Source organism: Macaca nemestrina, chromosome 15 (assembly GCF_043159975.1).
Source record: "Macaca nemestrina isolate mMacNem1 chromosome 15, mMacNem.hap1, whole genome shotgun sequence".
NCBI lineage: Eukaryota > Metazoa > Chordata > Mammalia > Primates > Cercopithecidae > Macaca > Macaca nemestrina.
This window is the reverse complement of record NC_092139.1, coordinates 34,099,275-34,112,484: the sequence shown is the minus strand read 5'-3', so window position 1 is coordinate 34,112,484 and position 13,210 is coordinate 34,099,275. Positions and strand designations below refer to the sequence as shown.

Here is a 13,210-nt window from a genome sequence, read left to right as displayed (position 1 = left end):
TGCACATTTTCACTGATATGTATATTCCACTGGCCAAAGCAAACCATACGGCCAAGCCTAATATTAATGGGGCAGGAAAGTATCAATTGCCCCTGGCTGGGGGAGGAAGTGAACAGTCACTGAACAGTAATCTAATTTGCCACAAAATATGTAATGCTATATCCTTTTCTTTCCTTCCTTCTTTCTTTCCTTCCTTCCTTCCTTCCTTCCTTCCTTCCTTCCTTCCTTCCTTCCTCCCTTCCTCCCTCCCCCCTTCCTTCCTTCCTTCCTTCCTCCCTTCCTCCCTCCCCCTCCCTCCCTTTTTCTTTCTTTCTTTCTTTTCTTTCCTTCTTTCCTTTGAGACAGAGTTTTGCTCTGTCACCTAGGCTGGAGTGCAGTGGCACAATCTTGGCTCACTGCAACTTCCGCCTCCCAGGTTCAAGCAATTCTCTCTGCCTCAGCCCCTGAGTAGCTGGGGTTACAGGCCCGTGCCACCACGCCCGGCTAATTTTTGTACTTTTAGTAGAGACGAGGTTTTGCCATGTTGGCCAGGCTGGTCTCGAACTCCTGACCTCAGGTGATCCACCCACCTCGGCCTCCCAAAGTGCTGGAACTACAGGCATGAGCCACCGTGTCAAGTCTTTCATTTTTTTAAAAAAGATGTGGAAATCAAGGCTCAGAGAGATCTAATAACTTGTTCACATTTATACTGCTAGCAAGTGACAGAGCTGGAATCCAACCAAGTTGGAGTCAAACTTCAAACACCCAATACACTAGGCCAAAGAGTTTGGACTGTCTGTGCAGGCAATGCAATACCATTGAAAACTCTTAGACAAAAATGGAACATGATGGTTAATCAACTGTCCCCCTGCAGCAAGCAGGATGCACTGCAGAGGGAGAGAGGAAGGGCCCTCAGGGTAGCCACAAAACTTCGGGCCAGAATTGATAAGGGGTTGGACTGGGGTGGTATCAAAAAAGAAAACAAAAAAACAATAAAAATAAAACCAAATAGGAAAAGACATAGGTGAGAGCCAAACTGAAGGACATTTTAAAAACATTTTCTTCTTTATAAGGTACTGAAATAAAAATTTATGATTGCTGTAAAAAAATTCAAAGAAGACCAGGCTTTGTGCCTACTGTAATTCCAGCCCTTTGGGAGGCCAAGGCGGGAGGATCACTTGAACCCAGGAGTTTGTGACCAGCATGGCCAATATGGGGAGACCCTATCTCCACAAAATATAAAAATAAATTAGCCAGGCATGGTGGCACACACCTGTGGCCTCAACTACTTGGGAGACTGAGGTGCAAGGACGACTTGAGCCCTGGAGGTTGAGGCTGCAGTAAGCTGTGACTGTAGCCACGGCACTTCAGCCTGGGCAACAGAGCAAGACCCTCTCTCTCAAAAAAAAAAAATTCAAGCAATACAAACAGAGGTGTTTAAATAAAAGTTTTCTCCTTTTCTTCTCTTCAAAGATAAGCTCCATTAATAGTTTGCAGTAAATTCTTCCTGAATTTATCTAAAACTATAAGACATATACATCTACTAATTTTTATAAGACATGTAAAAATTTTTATTCTGCTAATTTTTATAAGACATACATCTCCACCCGGGCACAGTGGCTCACACCTGTAATCCCAGCACTTTGGGAGGCCAAGACAGGCGATCACCTGAGGTCAGGAGTTCAAGACCAGTCTGGCCAACATGGTGAAATCCCATCTGTACTAAAAATACAAAAATTAGCTGGGCGTGGTGGGCACCTGTAATCCCAGCTACTTGGGAGATTGAGGCAGGAGAATCGCTTGAACCTGGAAGGCAGAGGTTGCAGTGAGCCAAGATCGCACCATTGCACTCCATCCTGGGCAACAAGAGTGAAACTCCACCTCAAAAAAACAAAACAAGGCCGGGCGCGGTGGCTCAAGCCTGTAATCCCAGCACTTTGGGAGGCCGAGACGGGCGGATCACAAGGTCAGGAGATCGAGACCATCCTGGCTAACATGGTGAAACCCCGTCTCTACTAAAAATACAAAAAAACTAGCCAGGTGAGGTGGTGGGCGCCTGTAGTCCCAGCTACTCGGGAGGCTGAGGCAGGAGAATGGCGTAAACCCGGGAGGCGGAGCTTGCAGTGAGCTGAGATCCGGCCACTGCACTCCAGCCTGGGCGACAGAGCAAGACTCCGTCTCAAAAAAAAAAAAAAACAAACAAACAAACAAACAAACTACACACATCTCCTAATATTTTAAATGTGCTTTTTAAATGTTTTCTGACCAAACTACTGTTTGTCTCTTGTTTTGTATTGTATAACAGAATGTCAGGGCCAGATTTCTATGTCAGGACATAATACTGTCCTCATTCTTTTCAATGGCTTTGTCACTTGCTGTTCGATGTTGGACTAGTTGTTTAACCTCTCTGAGACTTGGTGTACTTAATCTCTAAAATGGGGATTAAAAATGTACTGGTCACAGAGAGCTGTTGTGAGAATTAAATGAGTTAATAGATGTAAAGCATCTTGTACAGTGACACATATTAAGTGCTCAAAAATGTTAGCGCTCATTGCTGTGAATAGCTCCATGTCTGACTGTACCATAATTTCTTTAACCAGTTCCATGCCTATGGTTACTTATGTGATATAATGTTTGCAAAGGTGGCCACAACAATTCCACCATCCTTATACACATGACTTCTTGCGCAGTATGATTTGATGTTTTTCTCATGAAGAAATGGAATCTATTTCTACTTTCCTTGAATCTGAGCTGGCCATGTGACTGCCTTTGATCAATATAATACAGGGAAAATGACACTATATTATTTCTAAGCCTAGGTCTGAAGATATCTCGCTGCTTTTGTTTTCTTTCTTTTGGAGGCCATCATGTAAGGAAGCCTGAGTTAGCTTACTGAAGAAGCAATATGGAGGAGAACCAAGGTACTCAAGCCAACAACCCCAACCAGCTGTCAGACATGTGAATGAGGCCAGAGAGTTCTAACCAGTTTGCTGACCTGCTCACTGACAGCAAATGTAAGAGTAAGCCAGGAAAGACCACTTGGAGCAGAAAAGAGCTGTCCCGGCTGAGACATGTCCAAACTGCCAATCCACACAAACATAAAATAAACTATTGTTGTTTTAAGCCACTATATTTTGGGGTGATTTTGTTAAGCAGCAATAGAAAGCTAATACACTTAGGTTCTTAGTGCATGATTAAAACTTTTGCCTGAAATCCTAGCACTTTGGGAGGCCAAGGCAGGAGAATTGCTTGAGCCTAGGAGTTCAAGACCAGCCCTGACAACATAGCAAGACCCCATCTACAATAATAATAATAGTAATAAAAATACTACTAAATTAAAAATGAGCCAGGCATGGTGGTGCATGTCTGTAGTCCTAGCTACTCAGGAGGCTAAGGTGGGAGGATCGCTTAATCACAGGAGTTCAAGGTTATAATGAGCTATGATCATGCCACTGCACTCCAGCCTGGACAACAGAGCAAGACCCTGTCTCAAAAGAAAGAGAGAGCGAGAAAGAGAGAGAGACTCACTCTAATAGCCCAGGTTGAAATTCAAGCTCCATCTCCAGCATGTGACCTTGGGCATGGCCTATGATCTCTGTGAACCTGAGTCTCCTCATCTGTACAGCGAGATACTTTTGGTTTCTGCCTCATCAGGCTGACATGAGGATTAAGTGAGATGATGAACATTCAGTGTGTGGCACAGTGCAATTACTCTCAACATCTTAACTGTTGCTCCTGCTGCTGTTGTTTGCAGAAAGACTAGCCTGAGAGGTGTGATGTGGGGGATCAGGGAGAGTAAGAGTTAAGGATAAATGTTAAGTCCACAACTAGGTGAACACTCGGGATGGTAAGCCTCTTGAGACGGGAGACCTATATGAGGTTGGCCTGGTAGATGGCAGGAGTTGGGTTTCAATTATGTCCTGCATGAGTATTAGGGTTGTATATGTGTGCCCAGTTGAGCCCTCTGAATGAAGTCACAGATAGAGGCCAGAACTAGGAAGAAGAATGAAGAACTAATGCTGTGAGAGAGGCTGAGATCAGAAAGGCAAGAAGGCTAAGCAATGGGAAATATCTTCATTACACTCAGATGAAAACCCAGCTTATCATTACCTGAATGCCCTGCCCACCTCTCCCACCATATTTCTTCCTCTTCTTCCCTTTATTTGCAGTGCTTCAGCCACCATGGCTTCCTTCTTCAAACTTTCCTGCCTTGGGATGTTTGCACTTACTGTTTCCTTCTCAAAGGGACCTTCTGAACCACTCAAGCTAAAGTTCTATACTTCACAGCTACTTATCTTTTCCTTTCATAGCACTTATTGCTACCTGAAATTACTTTGTTTATGCATTTGTTTACCTGTGCATTACTTGCTTCTCACTTTAAAAGGTGAGCTCCACCAGTAAGCACCTGGTGTATGTCTTGCTCATAACACATCCCTAGTACCTAGCACAGTGTCTGGCTCATAGCAAATGATGAATTGTTGTGAGTTAAACAAATGTGAATACAGTTGGGAAAAACAAAGCCACGAGAGCCAAAAAGATACGTTCAAGAGGTAGGTAGAAGGGTATCATTTCCTGAAAGATGACTTCCCAGAAACTTTGGGATTATCTTGTATAACCTCCTCAGTCCACAAGTGGGGAAATTGAGGCCCAGAGGTGAGGAATCACCAGTTACAGGATACTGAGAGAAAAACTGTTATGGGTTCCCAGGCAATTGGGATCAGATGTCACAAGCTGCCTAGCAGATGAGGTCCAGAGAAGGCCACAGCCACCTCCCTGAGGCCATCACGATAAGTCTGCAGCCACCACCGGCCCTAACCCCACGTGGGCAGGAGACGCCTCTTTGGGAGCAGAGGTGCTAGTCAGCTGACAAACTGTGACAGGAGGGCTGTGGAGTGTGGAGAGGCCTATTCCTGAGACAACCAGCTATTCTGAGACAGCTAGGGATAATGGTTGGTACTGAAATAACCTGGCCTCCTTACCCTCATTCCAGTGCTCACACCTCTGTCCCATCAGAGGTGAGACTAACACTTGAACTCCTTTCAGCAACTCCTAGACGCTTCAGCTTTTAGCAGGGCCTGCAAAGGAGAGGTTGATCATCAGATGGAGCTCTGTCCACTAGGGGCTCACAGTCTGATGGAGGAGACAGACTGAGGTCCCCAGGTTACTAACTGATAGTGCCTGGGTTTGAGGGAGTTCAACAGAGAGAAGACCCCAAGAGGAAAGGATCCCTGAATTAGTTCAATCGGCATACGGAAATTATCCAGTCCATGAGGTGACAGTAAGAGAAGTAACTGCCAGTGCAAAGCAAGGGAGGCAACACAGCTAAGTTCCAGGAATTGTTTGCAGTTTTAGTGGGTGGAAGCTTCCGGAATTTGAGATGAGAGTGGCAAAATAGGAGGCTGGAAAAGAGGGTTTGGCCAAATTATGGAGGACTTTGAATGTCAAGTGAAGAGTTTGGGCTATCTTTGGTGCACAAAGAGGTCCATGGGAGATTTTTGATCATGAGGAGACCATGATGAACTTTGCATGGTAGAAGGTGCTCTGTGACTGTTTTGGGGAGGTAGCTCGGGAAAGGAGAGCGGGGGTGGGAGGCAGATAGAAGGGGAAAAAACACTCTATTTTGAACGCAGAGCTCTAGGCAAGACTTCTGTAGGAGGAAGGAATTGGGCCTTGGTCTCTTGAGACCTAGTATCCTCACTTCCCAGACTCCTGCGCCATGCCCTTTCTAGGGTCCAAGTTTCATTCACTTCTTCCGAACTCCAAGTTTGAATAGAAAGTGTTGCTGAAACCCTAATTTTAAACGAGGGGGTCAGAGCAAAAGGGACTTCAGCTCCCAGAATGCTTGGCTCTACAGCTCTGCAGGTCGCGCATGGTTCTTTTCAGGAAAGGAGGGGCCAGCAGGGTGAAGTGCGGGAAACCTGGGTACCGCCATATTAACTTGGATCAAACCAACTGTTCACCTAGTGGGAGGTTCGTATTCTCTCTGTTGTCATTTGTTAACACTATTGAAATAAAATGCGCGTAACTATTGCAAGTCTCCTTATTCTGCTTTGCGTTGGGAATTCCTTCCATTTTGCACCCTAGCCCAGAACTGAATCCCTAAGGCTACAATAGGACAGCCCAGCATGGCCGCACTCAGCTAGATTCCTCTGGGGGCGGAGTCGGAAGCTGTCTCGCCCCGCCTCCTGGTAGGAGGGGGTTTCCGCTTCCGGCAGCCGCGGCTGCAGCCTCGCTCTGGTCCCTGCGGCTGGCGGCCGAGCCGTGTGTCTCCTCCTCCACCGCCGCCATATTGTCTGTGTGAGCAGAGGGGAGAGCGGCCACTGCCGCTGCCGCTTCCACCACAGGTATCTTGGGAGTCGCCAGGCGAGGTCGTTGGAGGGTGGGGTGGGCGCAGGATAGGGCAGCGGAGCGCGGCCGCCACTCACGCTTCCAGCAGACTCCCGAGCGGCCCGTCGCCTTCCCCTGCCCCCACCTTCACACATACACCAACCGAGGCCCCTGCAGCCCATCTGGGAGGCCCAGGGCCACCCCCCAGGGCGGAGGGCGAGGTTTGGGGGCAGAGGCCAATGTGAGGGTGGGAATCGGCTGCCGGAGTCCAGCTTATTGCATAGGAAAGGGCCGGACTGGGTGGGGACTAGGGGACAACTTGGAGGAGGGGGTCGTCAGAGGGGGAAGGGAACTTGAGGGGTGGGGCCGCAGTGGGGTGCTGGGGGAGGGTGCGGAGGGAGTGGTGCCTGCTGGGTAGTGTGCGGTGAACCCTGCGGCGGAACTAGGCAGCTGGAGTAGGGGCCTTCTTAGGGTCCATCTGGGCGGGGCTGAGCTTCCCACCTGCAGAGTGGGTGCGAGGTGGAGAGAACCCCAGGCGGAGTTGCTGGGGAGAAAGTGGGAAGGGACCAAGACGTGGGGCAGAACGTCTAGAGTTGGAGTTAAGGACTAGTTAGGAGCCTGGATAGAAAAAGAGGTATGGAGAGAAAGCTTGGCTAAGAGTATACACATGTTGGTGACCTTTTGAAAGAGTAGGACTTTTCAATTTTGTTTTTCGTTGTGTGTTTTTGCAGTGTTGGAACACTTCTAGATTAAGCAGGTGATGGGTGGAGCTTCTGTAGTTTGTTTTGGGGAAGCAGAGTCAGGGTCAGGAGAAGTTGCATCTTGACTATTGCTTTGTGTGGAGGAAAGAGTTCTGAAAAAGAGATGGCAAATTATTTGGGAAGACTTGATTACTTTTCAACTGTTTAATTCTACGAGAATGGGATATGAGGAGAAGAAATGAAAACTAAAAAGGGAGTCTGGGCGTGGTGGCTCACGCCTGTAATCCCAACACTTGGGAGGCCGAAGCGGGTGGATCACGAGGTCAAGAGTTCGAGACCAGCCTGACCAACACGGTGAAACCCCGTCTTTACTAAAAATACAAAAATCAGCCGGGCTTGGTGGCGGTCGCCTGTAATCCCAGCTACTCAGGAGGCTGAAGCAGGAGAATCGCTTGAACCTGGGAGGCGGAGGTGGCAGTGAGCTGAGATTTGCCAGTGCACTCCAGCCTGGGCGACAGAGCGAGACTCCGTCTCAAAAAAAAAAAAAAAGAAAAGAAAAGAAAACTAAGAAGGGAAGATTTTCCCAAGAATTGGAGACTTTATGCCATCTAAGGAGTGCAGTATAGGCCCAGTGGTTAAAAACCACACTGCCTAGGTTGTCAGATATCAGGGCCATTGCGACTTAGTTGTGACCTAAACTCTCTAAGCCTGTTTTCCCGTCTGTAAAAGGGGGATGATGGTATTTTCTAGCTTGTGAGTTTATGGAGAGGAGTAAATAAGACAATTTGTGTCAAGTGCTTACTACAGTGTCTGGCAGGTAGTAAGTGTAGTAAGTAGCTTTTACCTGTCACTGTAAAGGGACTAGCTGGTATATTGGGGGCTCTTCTGTTCTAGGTAAAATTTATAGTCAAGAATTTGACTGTAGACAGGGCTTTAGAATATTACCTTTGTAGTTGTAGGTTTTTGTTGTAAGTATTTGGCTTTACTGGCTTGGTGAACCTGGGGCTGAAAGTCCAGTACCAATACTAGTTCTCCTCTGTGGTATTCTCAAAAGTTCACCTGCAGTCTTAGCAGGGCATGTTTTTGTCCTTCTGTGACTTTGAAATTTTTGGCTTTGGTTTGCTGTTGGGGGAGGGTGTATGACTTGAATGAAAGATTGGAAATTTGCTTAGATTGATTAATCAATTCATTACAAAGTTAGGTCCCCCTGAGGTGACTTTTCTTTAAAAACAAAACAATGCTTAGTTATGTACTTTTTTGTGGAATACAGAGAAGAGAAATACACATTTAAGGAGGAGCGTGGGTTAGTTTCTAAGTAGTTATGGGTGAAATGCCTTGCAGTTTGAGGATGAAACAGGTGGCAACTCCTTTTCCATACTGCGCATTTAGTTCCTTTGCCTACTCACTCATCCAGAGTGAGTCCTTGTTTTTACTATTGTCTCTATCTCTGAACATAAATCTTTGTGTCACATAAGTAAAGACATATGTATGCATGTATGTATATATACTTTACTTCACGTAAGTAAAATTTGTACACCTTTACTTCACACTCTTAAAGAAAGGGATGATTTTCTTTAGGAAGTGAGTTTAATCCCTTCTATAGGGACCGGGCACGGTGGCTCACGCCTGTAATCCCAGCACTTTGAGAGGCCTAGGGGGGCGGACCACGAGGTCAGGATATCAAGACCATCCTGGCTAACATGGTGAAACCCCGTCTCTACTGAAAATACAAAAGAGTAGCCGGGCATGGTGGCGGGTGCCTGTAGTCCCAGCTACTTGAGAGGCTGAGGCAGGAGAATGGTGTGAACCTGGGAGGCGGAGCTTGCAATGAGCTGAGATCACACAACTGCACTCCAGCCTGGGCAACATAGCAAGACTGCATCTTAAGAAAAAAAAAACCCTTCCATAGGAGTTGGATTTGTAGTAGGCAGAATTACATCTCCCTCTTCCCAAGTTGTCCATACCTTAACCCCCAGAATCTGTAACTACCCTATGTTACATGGCAAAAGGAACTTAGCAGGTGTAATTAAGTTTAAGAATCTTAAAATAGAAAAATTATCCTGGATTTTCTGGGTGGGCCCAATCTAATCACATGAGTCCTTAAAAGCAGAGAACCTTCTCCAACTGGGGTCAGAGAAATGGGCAGAAAAGGAAATCAGATTTGAAGCTTGAGAAGGACTCCATTTGCTTTTGCTAGAGAGGACCACATGAAAAGTTATCAGAAGGAATGTGGGCAGCCTCTAGTGGCAAAGACCAGTCCCTGGCTGGCAACCAGCAAGAAATGGGGACCTCAGTCCTGCAACCAGAAGGAACCTGAATTTGACCAACAACCTGATTGAGCTTGAAAGTGAATTTCCCAGAGTTTCCATCAAGGAATGCAACCTTGAGACACCTTGATTTTTTGGCCTCATGAGACCCTAAGCAGAAGACCTAGCTAGCCAAGTCCACCCAACTTCTGACCTAAGTAACTGTGAAATAATAAATTTGTGTCATTTTTAGCCACTACATTTGTAGTAATTTGTTATAGCAGCAGTCGAATACTAGTATAGATTTTGGTACCAGGAGTGGGGTACTATTACCTAAAAATGGAAGTGGCAGTAGATAAAGGTTAGAATAATTTTAAGGGGCATGATAGAAAAGGCGTAGAACACAGGAGGATCACTTAAGCCCAGGAAGTCGAGGCTGCAGGGAGTGGTAATGGCACCACTGCACTCCAGCCTGGGTGGCAGAGTGAGACCCTGTCAAAAAAGAAAAAAGAAAAGGCCTAGGACAGGCTTTTAATAGCAATATGGATGTTAGTGACTCTGCTAATGAGGGCCCAGACAGAAGTGAGGTCTTTCTTATTGGAAACGGGCAGAAAGGGGACCCTTGTTACGTAGCAGCAACTAAGTTTAGCAGAATTTTATCCTATGGTTATATGGAAAGCCAAATTTGTAAGTGATGAACTTGTATATTTAGCTGAGATTTCCAAGCAAAGTATTAAATGTGCAGCCTGGTTTATTTGTGAATGTGAACTTTAATGGAGTGAACCCCTGTGGAATACTTCCACAGCCTGTTAGGTTCTTGAGAATTTTATGCCAACATAAACAATTCTCTTTTGGATTGAAAGAGACAGAAAGTAATAGGGCTGTTGGACCCCCCAAATTCTACTGATAGGAAGCAGGCTGATAAAACTACTCACATGTGAATGTGTTGCTTTTCGTAAAAAAAGAAGGGTGACTCAGACGGAGATAGGAGAGGCCAGAGGGGTGGAGCTAAAAGCTGGAGAGGATTTTTTCCCAGGCTTTGAAGTGGAATAGAGATTCCCTAGATTTTGAAACTACTTTGGACCCGTGGCTCTGTTTTCTTTTACATTTTGCCCGTTTGAACTGGAATGTTTATAACTGTTATTCTATATCTGTCTCACAATAGTATTTTGGGAGCAGAGAACTTGTTTTCTTAGGAATTGTGCCCTAGGAGTTGGACTTACTGTTTTATCCCCAGAACCTCATCCACACCTGAATAGATGAATGAGATTTGGGACTTTTGAAATAAGCTTTAGATGGGAAACCTTTGGGACCTTGGGATGGGATGGATGTGTTTTGCATTTGGGAGAGAGATGAATCCTTGGAAACCAGAAGGCAGACTGTTGTAAGCATAATGGCTCCCCTATGATTTCCATACTATAAACCCTGGAACCTGAGTATGTTATGTAGATTTAATTAAAGTTAAGGATCTTAGGTAGATTATCTTGGATTTTCTGCGTGGGTTTATTCTACTCACATAAGCACTTAAAAGCAGAGAACTTTTTCTGGCTGGTGTCAGAGATGAGGCAGAAGGGGAAGTCCGAGATTTGAAGCATGAGAACGACTTAGCCTGCCATTACTGGAGGGGACCAGATTGAAAGCATGAGAGGGGGAATGCAGGCAGCCTCTAGTAGGAAAGGCCAGTCCCAGCTGAAAACCAGCAAGGAAGTGGGAACCTCAGTCCTACAGCTGCAAGGAACTAAATTCAGCCAATATGAATGAATGTGGAAGCAGATTTTCTCCAGAGTTTCCAGCAGGGAACTAGTCCGCTGGATACCCTCATTTAGCCCTTGTGAGACCCAGTCAAGCCCGCTGACTTCTTTAAGATAATCAATTTGTGTTGTTTTGTTTGTGATAATTTGTTATGTCACAATGGGAAACAAATACAGGAGTTTTGCTGGTTTTATTTCAGAGTCTTTGGGATATTATTTTCTAGAGAACAAAGATAGCAAAGATTCTATAAAATGACTTAGTCCTGGAAGACTCCACGGAATAATGGTGTTGAGTGGAACCTGTACCTCTTTCTTGATGTTTGAATATTATTATTGTCCTTAGATGCAGTTTGAAGGGGCTTGATGACCAGCTTAGTGAAATGTAGTTTCTGAAGATCTAGGACATTAATAGGATTCCTGTAAATAGGTGGTTTTTCCATATTTTGGATAAATGACATAATTTCTTCATTAGTTTTTATTGGCTTAATAATGGTTTATATGACAACCTTTTAAGGCTTATTTCATATTTTTTAGAGGAGATGGAAATGGATGATATATTTTTGTGAATTTGTAACTATCTTTCTGTTCTCTCACACCTCCCACCCCACCCCAGCTCAGCTCAAAGTTGTAAGATCTTTTCTCCCTGTCATTGTCTGTTGAGGTTGTTGAGTTTAAGAGTCAGATCTGGGAATCATCACTACAGAATGGAGTTTCTAGCTTTCAAGAAAAGTCTTTTGTTTTTGTTCTTTAACAGTGTCCTATTGGTTGGATTCATAAAATATGGATTAACTAAATTTTAGTCAGATGATGAAGGAAATGAGACCATTTCTTTTGAGTTATTACCTGAATAGAAATATGATTACAAGATTAGCATTTGAGGGCATGGAAGACTTTAGAGATTATGTTTGACTTTGGGTTTAGAGTAAGGGAAATTGGGCCACATGAATAGTTAACTGATCTACTAAGATATCTCAGCCCTAGAGCTAGTCTAGAATCCTGGTCCAGCCAACAGTCAATGACTTTCGAACTATATTCCCTGAGTACCCTTTTCTACTGTTGGCCGGGCTTGGTGGCTCACACCTGTAATCCCAGCTCTTTGAGAGGCCGAGGTGGGTGGATCACTTGAGGTCAGGAGTTCAAGGCCAGCCTGGCCAACATGGTAAAACCCTGTCTCTACTAAAATTAGCTGAGTGTGGTGGTGCGTGCCTGTGGTCCCAGCTACTCAGGAGGTTGAGAATCACTTGAACCTGGGAGATGGAGGTTGGTTGCAGTGAGCCGAGATCATGCACTCCAGCCTGGGGGACAGAGTGAGACTCTGTCTCAAAAAAAAAAAAAAAAAAAAAAAAGATGTTAACTGTCTATAATATTCAACTGTATGACAGCTTTTGCATAAATATTTCAGTATGATTTGTACAAGTTAACTGAAAACCAGTATGATTTGCCATTGAATTAGGTAAGGGCTTAGTATTTTAAGGTAATAAATAATGTGATACTTGATTTGAAATGAGAAACTGGACTTTGATCTGTCACAATTCATGGGTAACCTGGATAAGGTTTGTTTCGTGAGAGTATTAATGTGTTCTTATACCTAAATTTCTTTGAACTTCTGAGATGGATAATTTCAAAAGTAGCATGTCATTTAGTTTATAGAGAAATCTAGGCCAGCCAGCTTTTCAAATGAAGAAATTCCTCTAGGATTATTAAGGAAAAGTAACTGCTGTCATTGTAACAAAGGATGGATTTTCATTGGGTTATAGACAATTGGTAGTTTTCTTACACTGAGTGCTCCCAGATGTACCTTTTTTTTAAAAAAAAAAACCATGTAGAAGTCAAAGATTGAGTCTTTTAAAAAGTTTAAGGTGAAAGCACTCACAGTATCACAAGATACTGCTAGGAGTGGCATTTTAACTGGTTTCTACAAATTCTGTCTTTCAGTCTTAGATATTAAAAAACCGTTCTTAGCAACAGTTGCTATGGTGGGCAAGCTTTACATTCATGGTGATAATGTTTTCTTGCATGGAAAATATTGTGTTATCTGAGGTGACAGTTTTAGGGTTAAATACCAAGGTACAAGTTAGGTTAATGTTTTATAATTTTTTATGTGTGACATCTTAAATGCTCTTATATTGGCTCCTCTTTTCTTTTTATACTTTCTTGTCTTGTGGGTTTTTCTGACAGGTTTTATTAGCTGAAACATTTTAATTTG

General features: G+C 44.4%; 1 protein-coding gene across 4 annotated transcripts in view; it reads left to right on the top strand.

Annotated features, from left to right (window-relative positions):
* Positions 1-6,176: 6,176 nt before the first annotated feature.
* Positions 6,177-13,210, top strand: part of LOC105496130 (casein kinase 2 alpha 1) — a 64,393-nt gene continuing 57,359 nt past the window's right edge. Inside the window, exon 1 of one of the 4 annotated variants that reach the window (XM_011766249.2) lies at positions 6,177-6,323. The gene's annotated coding sequence lies outside the window, so the exon portion shown is untranslated. The remainder of the gene's footprint in view (positions 6,324-13,210) is intronic. The other 3 variants (XM_011766250.3, XM_011766251.3, XM_011766252.3) reach the window with 3 other exon arrangements.